A 15,055-nucleotide genomic window follows, 5' to 3' on the forward strand; every position below is an offset into this window, starting at 1 on the left:
GAGAATTTATGTCTCGCCACATCAAAAGTTAATATAGCATTATCTCTATATAAGAAGGAAATAGGTAGGTTGGCTGTTTCTGACCAAGCATGGATGTGGGTCTCAAACAATGAAGCCAGAATGCTTTGAATCCTATAAATAGGTGAGGGCTGTGGAGAGATAGTCACTGTGTGCTTTTTGGTATCCCAGTGCTTCAAAGTGTCCAATAAAATGGAATGATCAGTTTTTAATGATTTGAGCATATGGATTGGGATCCAAGGAATATCTATTAGAAGCAGACCTTTGGGTATGAATGATTGCTCCACTTCTTGCTACCTATATAAAGGTTCTTTCAAGCTCCATCCCATAAGATGAGCTAAACAAGCTGCGTCATGGTATAATAGAATACTCGGATATGAAAAAAAAAACCTCTATGTATTGGTTGTTGAATTACAGTAGTAGCAACCCTAGGTCTCTTACCCTCCATATATATATACGCTGAAATGAGACTCTGGAGCTTATTTAGTATTGTTCTAGGGAAAGATAGGTTTATGCACCTAAAAAGGTAAGTGAGTTTTGGGAGCAGTGACATTTTAACAGCAGCAATTCTGCCTGTCCATGAGAATTCTTTAAATTCCCAGCTTTCCAAAAGCTTTCTAAACTCAGGAAGCCTGTCTGTAAAATTTCTAGAGATCATTATATTGAAGTTCGGGATTAAATAAATGCTCAAATGTTTGATGGAAGAAGGAGACCATTGGAAATTATATTTCCCTTGTAAGGACACAAATTCAAGCTGTGGAACATTTATGTACAGCACTTCCATTTTTGTATAGTTTAGCTTATAGAAGCTGCACTTTCCAAACTTTTCTATACATTCAAATTCCGCAGGCATAGACCGTGTAGGTGAAGTAAGCAAAAGTGTCACATCATCCGTGAATAGGGCAATTTTATGTTGTGAGTCGCCGAATTTCATTCCTGAGATATCTGGGTTAAGCCTAATCATCTGAGCTAAGGGTTCTATCATTAGTGCAAAGAGTAGTGGGGACAGGGGGCATCCCTGCCCAGTACCATTTAAAATGTAAAAAGGGGTTGACGCAAACCCCACTCCACGTACTCTGGCTGAGGGGTGTGAGTACAAAGCCTGCGTTGCTACAATAAATTGGGGGATTCCAAACATCTTCAAAACCTCCAAAAGATAATCCCACCTGACCCAGTCAAAAGCCTTTTCAGCATCAAGAGACAAGGCCAGGAGGGGCGTTCCCAATCTTTTGGCCTCAAACAGAATGGAGGAGAGGCAACGAGTGTTGTTGGGTCCCTCTCTGCCAGGGATAAACCTAATTTGATCTTTATGTATAATCTTGTTTAAGACTTCCGAAAGTCAGTTAGCCAGAATTTTTGAATATAACTTCATATCTGTATTAATAAGCGAAATGGGCCTATAGCTCTGACATAGCTGAGGATCTTTACTTGGTCTAAGGATAGTTATACGTTAGAAGAAAGAAATTCCCTTATAACGGGGAATTGGTTATGGAAACAAATATAGGTTCTCAAAAAATCCCTACAGAGTAAATCTATGTACCTCTGGGCAGTGTCTAGATACCAGTTACAAATGTAAATATAAAGAGAGAGAGAGAGAGAGGTCTGTATGGCACACTTATATTGAGACATAAAGTATCAATTATATAGGCAGCACAAAGAATAATAAAATATAACTTTTATTGATAATGTTAAAAATATATATAATTAATTACAAGAAAAAACATTAAAATAAGAGGGGGGTAAACTGTAGTGATCAAATGTGAGAATGTGACATATAGATAAGTAGTGTAGTTATTTAATTTCAAATCATGTGGGTGGTGTAAGTGATTTTACATTGAGACTTGTAGGATCCTATATATTGGGTTTGTCTATTATAAATATAAATCAAACACTCACTTCATTCAGAAAAACACTACTTGTGGGTCAAATCATTAGACTACATATATTCCCCACAGAATGACAGAAATTGTCATAGGTAAAAAGGGTCTAATAAAAATAAGGATCTGTCCCTAAAAGAGGAACACCCTATATATGCAGAATTAAACTGACTCCTTTTGAGACAAAAAAGTGTGGAAACTTAATTTCCTAGAACTTTAAATAAATAAGCAAGGTCCACAAATTAATATGGTCAAGGGTAATAGCAAAGGATACCAAAAAATGGGCGTTCTGAGTGCCCAAAAACAGCGATAATTGGTAGTAAACTTCCAAGGCACTGTTATTATATAGTAGTGTAGTGGATAGGAGATCCAATATTATTTTTCTAATTCAGCTATTACGAGTGCCCCAGATTGTACCCATAACGAGTTTTAAGTGCAATAAAGGGTCACAAAACCCTGTCAGTATATGACAATGTAATGGCGGTATTATCAAAAATCCGCCCGGTATTTATCAAACCCCAGGTATCACTTTTATAGCCAAGTTAAACTAAGCATATTAATTATATAAGTATCAGGTAATGGACCGCTATTAGATATACCTCAAGTATCACCCAAGAACCAGTTAAGCTAAACGTATGCCATATAGGCCAAGAAGCTTCAATTATCTATTAGTTTGTCTATTAAATAATGTTAAACACAAAATGTCTCAGAGGGAGCAGTGTGAGTGCCTGACGCGCGTTTCACCTACTGCTTTGTCAAAGGCACCGGTTGTTCTCCGTGCTGCCTGTTTTATGTTGACACCAGCCAATCTGGGAGGAGATGTGTCCCTGACACATGATATTCGTAGCCAATCAGTCAGGGTTAATGACGTCACACGTTTACCGTTGTCCGTAAGTCTGAATGGACACAAGGAGTGGGGTATGTGTCTCAAAAGGCCAATCAGGGAAAGAGTAAACAAAGCCGAATGCTACAGGCAGGGATTCATTTGGCGATCACTATATTATATATGTGTGATCATATATATTTATTGGTGGCAGTTCCTATATAAGTATCTGATCTGTCTGTCATGTAGTGCATCCGTTTGGCACATTAAAGGAAGAATAAACAGAAAACATATGTTACAGTCAGTGATTGATTCGGCGATCACTATCCTTTACATATATTGTCATTAGCGGTAATCCCTATGAATATATCGATCCGTTTAACACATCGTGCACTTAAGGGTATACTTAATTTAGGAAAAACGGTTATGATCCATATATATCAGGTGCTATCAATAGTGGTGACTTCTAATATTGTAAGTTAATTACAAAAATCATATAGCTAAGGATTTTATACATAAGTTGTGTTTCGTCAGGAAGGGGAGGGCGGGGGGCCCATTACGGAAACTGAAAAGAAGGAATCATCTCCGATTTTAGGAACACGTGTGTTTTGGAAATCACAGAGACATGTCATTTCATTTAGAGTGGGTCAAATTCCAGGTGTTTAGACATTTTTAATTTTAAAAGATTTAAGTCTATTGTCATATTTTTTTTGGGGGGGGGGAGATGTACATAATAACCATAAATTGCTAAGTCTCCTATATGTCATATTTCAAAAATAGAGATGCCAATCTATTATCGTATTTCGGAGGGAAAGTACATCCACAAACATCAATTGCTAAATCTCCTATATGTATATTAATAAGTACTAAGGATAGTTATGTCTGCTTCAAGAAATTCTCTAAGACAGGATTCAGTGGTCATAAAGTCATTCAACGTTTTTAGAAGTATGGGACTTAAGATCTCAGTGAAAGTTTTATAAAACTGCCTTGTATACCCGTCCGGGCCCAGGGCTTTGTTTCTTTTGAGTTGTGAAACAGCTGTTTTAAGTTCTTCCAAAGATATCGGAATTTGCATTGGTTCTATTGCCTCATTACCTAGCACCGGAAGATCTAGAAACTTCAGAAACTCCTGTGTTTTCTCAGTAGAGGTCATGCCTGTTGAAGCTCCCTTGTTTAGACTACAGAGGTTGGTGTAAAAAGATCTTTTTCTACATGATTTTATCATGTTTGGGCTCTGTGATGTTGAATTTCTACTTTAGGTTTAAAGGGACAGTGAAGTCCAAAATAAAAAATTTACTTTTATCACCAATGTTGCTTTGTTCTCTTTGTATTCTTTGTTGGAAGCTAAACCTAGGAGGCTCATATGCTAATTTCTTAGACCTTGAAGGCCGCCTCTTATGAGAATGCATTTTGACAGTTTTTCACCACTAGAGGGTGTTAGTTCATGTGTGTCATATAGATAAGATTGAGCTCACGCACGCAAAGTTATCTAGGAGTAAGCACTGATTGACTAAAATGCAAGTCTGTCAAAAGAACTGAAATAAGGGGCAGTTTGCAGAGGCTTAGATACAAGGTAACCACAGAGGTAAAAAGTATATTAACAACTGTGTTGGTTATGCAAAATTAAGGAATGGGTAATAAAGGAATTATCTATCTTTTTAAACAACAACAGTTCTGGTGTTGATTGTCCCTTCAAATCATGTTCCATAAGTATTCTTGTGTTACTTGTTATGTTTAATATAGAACATTAATAATGGCAATTATGTGAAAAAAATATATATTTTTTTCTTATGGTGACTTTATCCATAGTTATTTGTTTAATAAAGACATCTCAATAACTGACATAATATTTTAGAATGATAAAAAAGTGAATGCATGGTATAGTTAATTTTTGCACTTTTGATTTAGCCAACCTCTGCAAATAACAATGCTATTATTAGCTGCATCATATCTATTTCCATGCAATTTTAAATAACTGTGCAATTTACTTTTATCATCAAATTTTTTTTTGTACTTTTGGAATTCTTTGTTGAAAGCTAAAGCCTAGGTAGGCTCAAACTGAATTCTAAGCTGTTGAATGTATTAATATTGTGCACACTCCAGTTGATGTATTTATGAGTAAGCACTGGTTGGCTAAAAGTCTGGCAATAGAACTGAAATAAGGGGCAGTTTGCAGAGACCTAGATAAAGGGTAATGACAGAGGTAAAAAGTATATTAATATAAACGTGTTGGTTATGCAAAACTGGGGAATGGGTAATAAAAGAATTATATATCCTTTTTAAGCAATACACATTTTCATGTAGACTTTCCCTTTAAATTATTTAAACTAAACAAAGGAAAAACAAATTCTATAATCAATATATTCACAATAAAGTTCTTGAAATTTGACTTCATATTGTTGAAGCCAAGTGTAAAATGTATAATCATGTTAATTGAATATAATTTAATTTAAATAGCTCAAACATTATTGGGCCAATTTAATTTCTATTTTTAAGATTTGTGAAGAATTCCATTTGATCTGGAAATCCTAAAAAAAATAATTTAACTATTTTATTTTACCTTGACAATGGGTACTCACATATTGATATTTAATAGAGTTATAAATCAATCTTTAAATGTCTTGTTGTGGTGTTTTATAAATATATTTTACAACACTTTTAGGATTGATTTTGTCAGGCATTTTAAACATGGCCATTTTTATAAATATGATACAAATCAGATTGATTTCAGACCAAGTCTTACCTCTCCTGCTTTTTCATATAACATTTTATCAAACCACAATGTTGGGGAGGAAATGAAGCAGTCAAGCAAAGCTACAACCTTTCTGTATTATCTGCTTCAAATATGGATTTCAAAAATTCTAATGCAGGAGCTGAAAATCTTTGATGTGTATATACATAAAAAAAATTGAATATTGCATTAGTTGGAAGCTCAAATAAAGGTTATTGTTTATTTTCAGTCAAATATTTTTTTTCTAAATGTGTTATTAAATGATCGGATGGTTTAAAACATTGCACAAATAAAGTACCATACATACATCAGCACATATGTGTTAACTTAAACAGTGTTTACATGAACTTTACAGTGACCTATAATGAAGCAAAAAAAAAAAGCAGTCAAAACAATCAAAACAAGTTTGTTGCTCTACGCACTATAAGCAAGATTACAAGTTGTAATGGGATCTTTTCGCAATCAATTTCCATTGCGTAGGTATTACAAGTTTTGAAACATTGCATTTGCGTGCGCGCATTCACCTTTTATGCAACAATTCTTTTCCTCTCGAAGAGATGTAGTTAACAGTTTAAAGTAACATAAAAGTTTCACAAAAAAATTCAAAAATACATTGCAAAGTACAGTTACACTCATATTAACACTCTCTAATAAAAATGATTTTAAAAATATATTGCACACAAAAGTTATAAGGGCTCAAAGATACGTGATTTCAGGTGTTAGAAAAGAAAATGCAGGGATTTTACATTGACATACATAGAGAAACATGGATTTATATGTATAAAAATATGTTTAACTATAGAGATAATGAAAATATTTTACATTGCAATCTTATGCACATTAAACAATATCTCAGATGTATTTTCAATGCGATATTCATATATAGATCTTGAGATATCTGCATATATATATATATATATATATATATATATATATATATATATATATATATATATATATATATATATATATATATATATATATATATATATATATATATATTCATATACATCTCACAATAAATAGATATATCAGTACAAATATCATCACATATATAGAAAAATATTTATTTAGAAATAAATATAACATATTCCGTTGCGAAAACATTTTCGCAATATGAAATATTTGCATTTACATGTACACTTTTCAAGGAGAATACGTCATGGGCTTTGCACAACATATTAGGCTCTTGTGGTTTTTTTTTTCTATTTTTCTTCTCCATTCACTTCTATGGGGAATACGTGAACACGCACGTGATTTGCGGTTTACATTATGCGGCTTAACGCGCACGCCAAATAAGTTATTTAGCAACTTGTAATAGCTGCGCAAACCCCAAATACGCATGGAGTTTTCGCAGCTGATTTGCCATGCGATTGTAGAGCAATTTAAGAGACATAATTTTAGCTGACTTATTTGAGTTTCGGTTTGAAGAATAGGAAAGCAAATTGCTGGAGCAATTAGGGATAAATCAGTTTATTAAATTGCAAACCACTTTTCTAACACAACGGACACATTTACCCATAAATTGCACTTACAACAATATAACATCATATAAAGTAAATATGCAGATTTACTTTTCAGTCACGTTTATTTAAATGTTTTATTTTTTTACTTAAAGGGACATAAAACCCAAGTTTTTTTCTTTCATGATTCAAATAGAGCATGCAATTTTAAAAAAAACTTTCCAATTTACTTCTAATATCTATGAATTATCCCAGGTGGGGAAAAAAAAAGCACGCTGAAAAAAAGTGTAAAACATATAACATATCTTAGCAAACAAAGTCAATGTGCAAACTCTACCGTAAAACCGGTTAGTGATTGTGTCCTTGACAGAAAAGGGATTCCTATAAGTTCGTTTCAATATTTTTCTCCCCTTTTTTTGAAAAAACGATGGTAGATGTGTTTCTTCTGAGATGAAATGGTGGCGTGAATGCAGGCAGCTCCTCTTGGTCCCAGAGAGTGGGGAATATACTAGTGCAGGAAGGAAAAGAGAGAGGGCGCCACAATAGCGTAATATTGTCTGGTATTGTGAGCAAACATATATAGACAAATGGTGTGCTTACCAGAACAAGAGGCACTGTGCTGTGACCAGTGCGTGATAGCTTGCTAGCACTTAACAGTGGCTAGTACACTGGATGGATAGCGTTCCTTGGAGTCTTTGCTGGTACCCCCTAGGCAACCTTTTTCTTAGTACTGGTGATTTCAACTGGAATTTGGAATTTGGTGTGTTGTTGTATGGTATTGGAATACCACAAGGCTTAGACAACTTCTTGTAATAAAAAGCTTTAATATGACGTGTTTCTCAACCCCAACTGGGTCGTTTCCTCAGATAAAAGCGAAAGGGAGAAAGATTGAGACAGTGATGGAAGACAATAAGAACTAGCCATGATTAGGTTGCCTGACACAAGTGAAGTAAGTATCAGTAAAAGGCTTGCCTTTAGAGGGTGTAGGACACAGAATTTTTTTTTTGTCTGTTAAAAAAATAAAAATACAAAAATAAAAACAGGTGCCTCCAGTTCATTATTATAAAGGCCAGAGGAGGAGAATGACACAAAACAACTGCAGCTCTAAAGTCAGGATTGTAACATACTCTAGATTCTCTTTTAACTGTGTTAAAAATTTAAAAGGCTACAAGATATTCAATTGATGAAATAGCTATTAATAAAAAAAATAAAACTGCTGTTGAAGTCACAAATTTTTGTTTCATGATTCACATAGAACATGCAATTTGAAACAAATTTCTGATTTATTCTATTATCAAATTGTCTTCATTCTCTTTGTATCTTTTGTTTGAAAAAAGCCCATGACCTTGCATGTGTCTGGAGCACTATATTGCAGAAAATTTGCCAAATTGTTATCCATTTGCAAGAGTGCTAGACAGCAGCACTATTTCCTATCATGCAGTGCTCCAGACATCTAACTAGGTATCTCTTCTTTAAAGAATACCATAGGAAAAAAAATGGAGCTTGAACACAGATATACAGACACACAGACACACACATACACACACACACACACACACATATATATATATATATATATATATGTATATATATATATATATATATATATATATATATATATATATATATATATATCAGGGACGTGCACTTATAAGAGGCAGGGGAGGCAGTGCCTACCCTGCCATATGTGGCCAAAGCTTAATTAAATTTTAATTAAAACAAAAAAAAGTTCAAAAAAAAATATTTTCCCCCCATGTAATGCTATGGAGAGGCAGGTACAGGAATGCTTCTCTCCATTGCAGTACATGGGTCAAAGGAAAAGCTGTGCTGCAGCGCCACCTGTGTTCTGTCAATATATTAGCAGCAGAAATTGGGACCAATAGGAGGCACCCCTCTTGATGCCTCCTAGTAAGTGAAGGATATATAATAATAATCAGAAGGAGGATGCAGTGAGCAGGGTCATGTGACACAACTGGAAGCTGAGGTAACCTAAGAACAGATGACACCAAGCAGAAGAGTAAAGTAGTATTCTACATCTCTTGTGATTCACAAATTGTGTTCAGATACAGCTCATTAACAGGGGGGGGGGGGGGGCAGTAAGTGAGCATAACCCAAGCAGAAGAGTAAAGTAGTATTCTACATCTCTTGTGATTCACAAATTGTGTTCAGATACAGCTCATTAACAGGGGGACAGTAAGTGTGCATAACCCAATACTAACAGGAAGTCAAAGGGTCAATTCAAACTTAAATCCATAATTTAAAACCCAGAGTTTGAAGTTAAGTGTGCAGTGTCCACATTATTTAAATTAAAGTTTTTGACATTGAATATTGCTAAGCCTCCCTTTTTCATGGTTATTTGATTTAATTAGGTACACACTCCATATATGTTATGTCTGTTCAGTCAGAGGATGCAGTATCTATTTTTATTTCTCTGTGTCTCCATTTATTTAAAGACGGCTGTTAACTTGTAATTCACAAATCAATTGAAAGCTGTTGCATTGTGTTTTTAATATGTGCTGCTTTTATACAAGTTTATATTAATAAAAAGGAGATAATGAGTCATTTAAAAAATATATGTAATTATTGCACTTAAATGTTTTTATAAATATTGCCACTGTAAAGTAACTGGTTAAACACATAGTCAAAGGGAGACATTTAAAATTAAACTTTCATGATTGAGGTAGAGCATGCTATTTTAATAGACTTTTCTAGTTATTTATATTTCGAGAATTAGCATCAACTGTTACTGGCCCCATGTCAGCAAATCAAATTAGTTTTTGAAAGGAACATGAAAGTCATAATTACATTTCCATCATTCAGATAGAAATTGCACACAAAAAATAAATAAATAAACTTTCTATTTTACTTTTATTATGTACTTCATTCTTTTGGTATCCTTTGGTGTCCTTTGTTGAAGAGCATACCTAAGTGGGATGTGCACGTGCATTTCTTGAACACCATATTGCAGCAGCAGCTGTGTTGGCAGTATTGATAACTTGTCCTCTGTGTAAAACTTGTATGGTAAATTATTTCTATTTTTACAATACAGTAGTGAGTAGAGAAGAGATTGTGTATCATACTAATTGCTTAGTAACTGGCACTGTGCCACAGAATTGTGTGAGTGTATATGTGAGCAGAGTGTGTGTGGTTGTCAGTGAGCAGAGTATGTGTGCTTTATTCTCCAGGTAATCAATACATTTCCGATGAGCTTGTGCTTTAGTGCAGTGTTTCTCAACAATGGTCCTCAAGTACCCCCAACAGGCCAGGTTTTCATTATAGCTGAATCAGTGCACAGGTGAAGTAATCAGCTGATCAGTAACTCAGTGGTTACTAACTTGCTCTCACCCATCACCTGATTATGTCACCTGTGCACTGGTTCAGCTATCATTTAAACCTGCCCTGTTGGGGGTACTTGCGGCCCTCTGTACATGTGTTTCTCCGTCGTATCATATCTAGTGCCTCACCAGCCTCTGATCTCACTGCACGTCACTGATATATATATATATATATATATATATATATATATATATATATATATATATATATATATATATATATATATATATATATATATATATGTATGTGTATATATATATATATATATATATATATATATATATATATCATTAAATATAGTTAGATATGATTTAATTTAGCTTGGAATGTAATGGGATCTTTTCAAATACAGTGTTTTTACATGTTTTTTATGGGGTATTCATATCTGAGGTTATGCCTAGACATTAATAAAGCATTTAAAAATGCAGGTATTGTATGATTTTCTATTGCCTTAAAACCACATTGACTTCACCAATACTTTATTTGAAATAATTCAACAGCTGTATTCCAGTCCATCAGAAAATATTAGAATTTTGTACTTTTAAGGCTCATATTACAATGTTATGGTGCTGGTTCTGGAATTCAATAAATTAAAAATGTATTGTCAACTAATAAGAATTGGACTTATTATTAGCTAAACAGGACTGGCTAAATATTGGACCACTTTTCACCAAACCATTTATGAAAAAAGTGGTGCTGACAAATAATCAAAATGACTGATTATAATTATGTCAATATTGAAAAGGGCTCCTCTACTGCATGTGCATTTGTTAACATTCATCAATGTTTTTGTAACTTACAAGGGTCTTTGCAAAACCAGATGTTTGTGTATTGCAATTTTACACAAATAAATCTGACATAGAAAATAGCCAAAATGTCCCTATTAGTGCTTATATTCCACATTCATTTAGCAAAAGAATCAACGAATGCACATGCCCATCATCGCCCTCCATTAGCATACTAATAATTATCTAATGATAGATTGTGATTAACACTTATTGGTTACTACCATCATTGTTTCTTATTGATTAGACTGTAAAATTATGAATACCCATATTATACCTCGTACTCAAGTGACAAAATGACCCTCCCTTGAGGACTGACACATAAATTAAGTTAAGAAGTAATCTCCAGCTGTAGTGAGCAAAGTGACTTTTATTATACATACAGGGTCCAACACAGCAACGTTTCGGGCTAACAATAAGCCCTTTTTCAAGCTTGAAAACGTTGCTGTGTTGGACCCTGTATGTATAATAAAAGTCACTTTGCTCACTACAGCTGGAGATTACTTCTTTACTTGATTTGTTTGGGCTTGGTAAGCCTCCTCTGTGCTCCTGTGAGTAGTGGGTGCTGTATTCATTTCTACTTATTCCACATAAATAAAGTTGACATTGTTGCATATAAAGGACAATGAAATATATTGTTAACATTAAAACATTTAATTTAAAAATGCATTCAGCAATTCCACCTTTGATTATTGTCATTCATAGATTTTCCAGGCTCAATATAAAGAAGCATTCTTTTAAAATGTAGAAGAAACAACATTGTTGCCAAATCACAGAGGAAAGCTGCCTTCTCCAACTAAAAGAAAACTAAAATAATAGTAATATAAACAGACAGAGAGGTTTTTAGAATTGTAATTAATTCTGCCATGTAGATTTATTAAAGTTTAATTATTCAGAACACAGCTTTTCTCTTAAGCCACTAGTAATAGTTTTGACATCAATGTCAACTAGGCTTAAGTCAGCATGTCTCTTCTGATACAGCAATTTACTTGGCTTTATGTTGTCAATTAGAATTTCACATTCCTGCTAAGTCAATACAATTAGATTACTACAGAGACTTCATTACAGCCATGAGCAGGACTGCAGCTGAGGTGTATACAATTTTCTCTCTATGATGCCAACACAGCTTAACAGCTATTAGAACAAATAGCTATAACATTACAATAAATCTTGTTTTCTTGAACATTGCTTTTGTAACTCCTACTAAAGGGACAGTAAAGACAACATTTAAATAATTCATTATTCACATAGAGCCTGCAATTTTAAACAACTTTCTAATTTGCTTTTGTTCAAATTCAAATTTGCTTTGTTTTCTTTGTATTTTTGCTGAAGAGTAAACCAATGTAGGCTGATATCAATTGGGGTCCACTTGTAATCTAGACTATCATCTTTAATATGAGGGACTTAACAAATTTACAGAATTTTTTTATGAAATACAATGCTTGTAATGAGAGAATGGACAGTTTTGGTCATATAATGGGCGCCATGTACTAAACGGCGGGCGGACAGCTTCTTAACTCGCAAAGCTGTCCGGCCGCCTCCGCTACACACGGGCAGCGGATCTGTTGATCCGCTTGCCCATATGTATCATTACACACTCATCGGAGTGTGTAATGCCCGCCCTTCAATCGCGCGACCAATCACGCGACTGAAGGGGCTGTCAATCACCGAGAGCGAGCGTGCTCTCTGTGATTTTGCTTCGCCACCTAAGAGGTGGAGTAGGGTGTAGGAAGCAGCGGTCTAATGACCGCTGCTTCTTACATTGCGGGAAGCAGGCTCGCATATGAAAACCTGCCCCGCAAAGGCTCTGGAGCAGCTTTCGCTGCTTCGTACATGGAGCCCAATACTTGAAGCACAGATATGCTTTTTTTAGCTTTACATTCATTTGTACATCTTTTTGAAGAGGACTAAAGTATGAGTAATTTTTTAAGTTTAAAAAATGTATTGAAAGAACAATACAATATTTGTCACTGTTACATACATCCAATTGAAGAAACCAGTAACAACCAGAAAATTACCCATCCAATTTACTCCATACAGGAGCAATAAAAGTCTCTATAAAAGATCCAAAGCTAACGCATTTCTTTTTCCCACTTCCGTAAAATTATTTCCTGGTAGATTCTAGACATGTGCAGCCAAGAAATTTTATTTCAGATGAAATTTTTGTTCCAAATATTAAGGGAAATTAATTTCCCTGAATATTAGGTGGCTGCAGTATACGGTATTCATTTAGTTTGAAACGAGACAAAAACGGAATTTTCATTAAACATTTACATTTGTTTTCTTTAAAACTAATGTAAATATTTCAAAGCTACAGGTGAAAAGTTCACTTGCAGCTAGAATACTTATCTTAACGGGCTTTGGAGAGCATAGAGAGTGTGCTAAGGTAAATATCAACAACTTAAAAAAAATAAAGGAAACAAATGAATACTGAAGATTGTTGCCAAAAAATTTTTATTTCCTTTATTTTTGTTGTTGCATTCGTTTGGATTTTCCTTTTGTAAAAACGCAACGACAATCGAATTTTTGTGATGAATGTGCGTTATTCAAAAATCAACTGGATTCCCAAAGAAATTTGATATTTTGGAACATATCTAGCTTTTTAAGTCTAAAGTACCTGTATTCTTCCAAAGGTAGAATACGTTCCACCTGTTCTATCCACATATTAATAGTAGGGAATCAGTAAGACTTCCATTTATGAGCTACAAGAATATTAGCAGCATTCAATATAAATTGGGATAACTTAAGGATTAATTTGCAATGATGCTTAGGCGGTAAGTTCAATAAAACAGTAGCAGCATTCAAATAAAATTTGCTTTCAAATAATAGTTTCATAAAATGTTCAACTTTATTCCAAAAAGGTTGCAGCTTCAAACATCCCCACCAAAGTATGAGTATTTCTCTTGTAAAGGTGTATCCAGTCCACGGGTTCATCCATTACTTGTGGGATATTCTCCTTCCCAACAGGAAGCTGCAAGAGGACACCCACAGCAGAGCTGTCTATATAGCTCCTCCCCTAACTGCCACCCCCAGTCATTCTCTTGCAGCTCTCGACAAGAAAGGAAGTATCAAGAGTGATGTGGTGACTTAGTGTAGTTTTTACCTTCAATCAAAAGTTTGTAATTTTTAAACGGTACCGGCGTTGTACTGTTTTTACTCTCAGGAAAATTCAGAAATTGGAAGAAGACTTTTGCCTGGAGGTTTGATGATCTTAGCGGTTTGTAACTAAGGTCCATTGCTGTTCTCACACATAACTGAAGAGTATGGAAAGAAAACTTCAGTTGGGGGGACGGTCTACAGATTGCCTGCTTTGAGGTATGTTCAGTATATTTTTTTCTAGAGAGATGATAAGGTCTAAAAAATGCTGACAGTGCCTGGTATATTTAAGGTAAGCCTGATACAGTGATTTAACAACAACTGGGATCATGCTTGCAAAAAGGGATAATATTCATGTTAAAACCTATATTACTTAGTGTAAAAACGTTTGAATGATTTATAAATAAAAACGTTTTTTCTCTGAGGGTGATAAATCTTTATTTTGGGGCCTAATTTCCACAAGGCTTGTTAGATTACTCCTAGAAGTACTTTTTAAGGCCCTCTGACTTTGAGTGCAGGGTGGGAGGGGCCTATTTTAGTTTTCAGTCTGAGACATCCAGATTCCCTGAAGGAGTCCTCTGGCTTATGGGACCTCTATAGAGGGTTTTGTTCCTGCAAAAAATCGTTTTTAAGGGCAGGTAGGAGCCACAGCAGGGCTGTGGCAGTGTGTTTGACTGTTTGTTAAGAGGTTTTAAGTTTTTCTAATTCGTTTTTGGGCCTGAGGGGTTAATCATCCATTTGCAAGTGGATGCAATGCTGCTTTAATCCCTTATACACACAGTAAAAATTTCGTAGAGTTTACTACTTTTTTTCACTGTTTTGCAGTTTATGTGGTAGTTTTTTTCTCTTAAAGGCACAGTACCGTTTTTTATTATTGCTTTTTTCACAATTATTAAAGTGTTTTCCAAGCTTGCTGGTCTCATTAC

This window comes from Bombina bombina, chromosome 2 (assembly GCF_027579735.1).
Source record: "Bombina bombina isolate aBomBom1 chromosome 2, aBomBom1.pri, whole genome shotgun sequence".
Taxonomy (NCBI): Eukaryota; Metazoa; Chordata; class Amphibia; order Anura; family Bombinatoridae; genus Bombina; species Bombina bombina.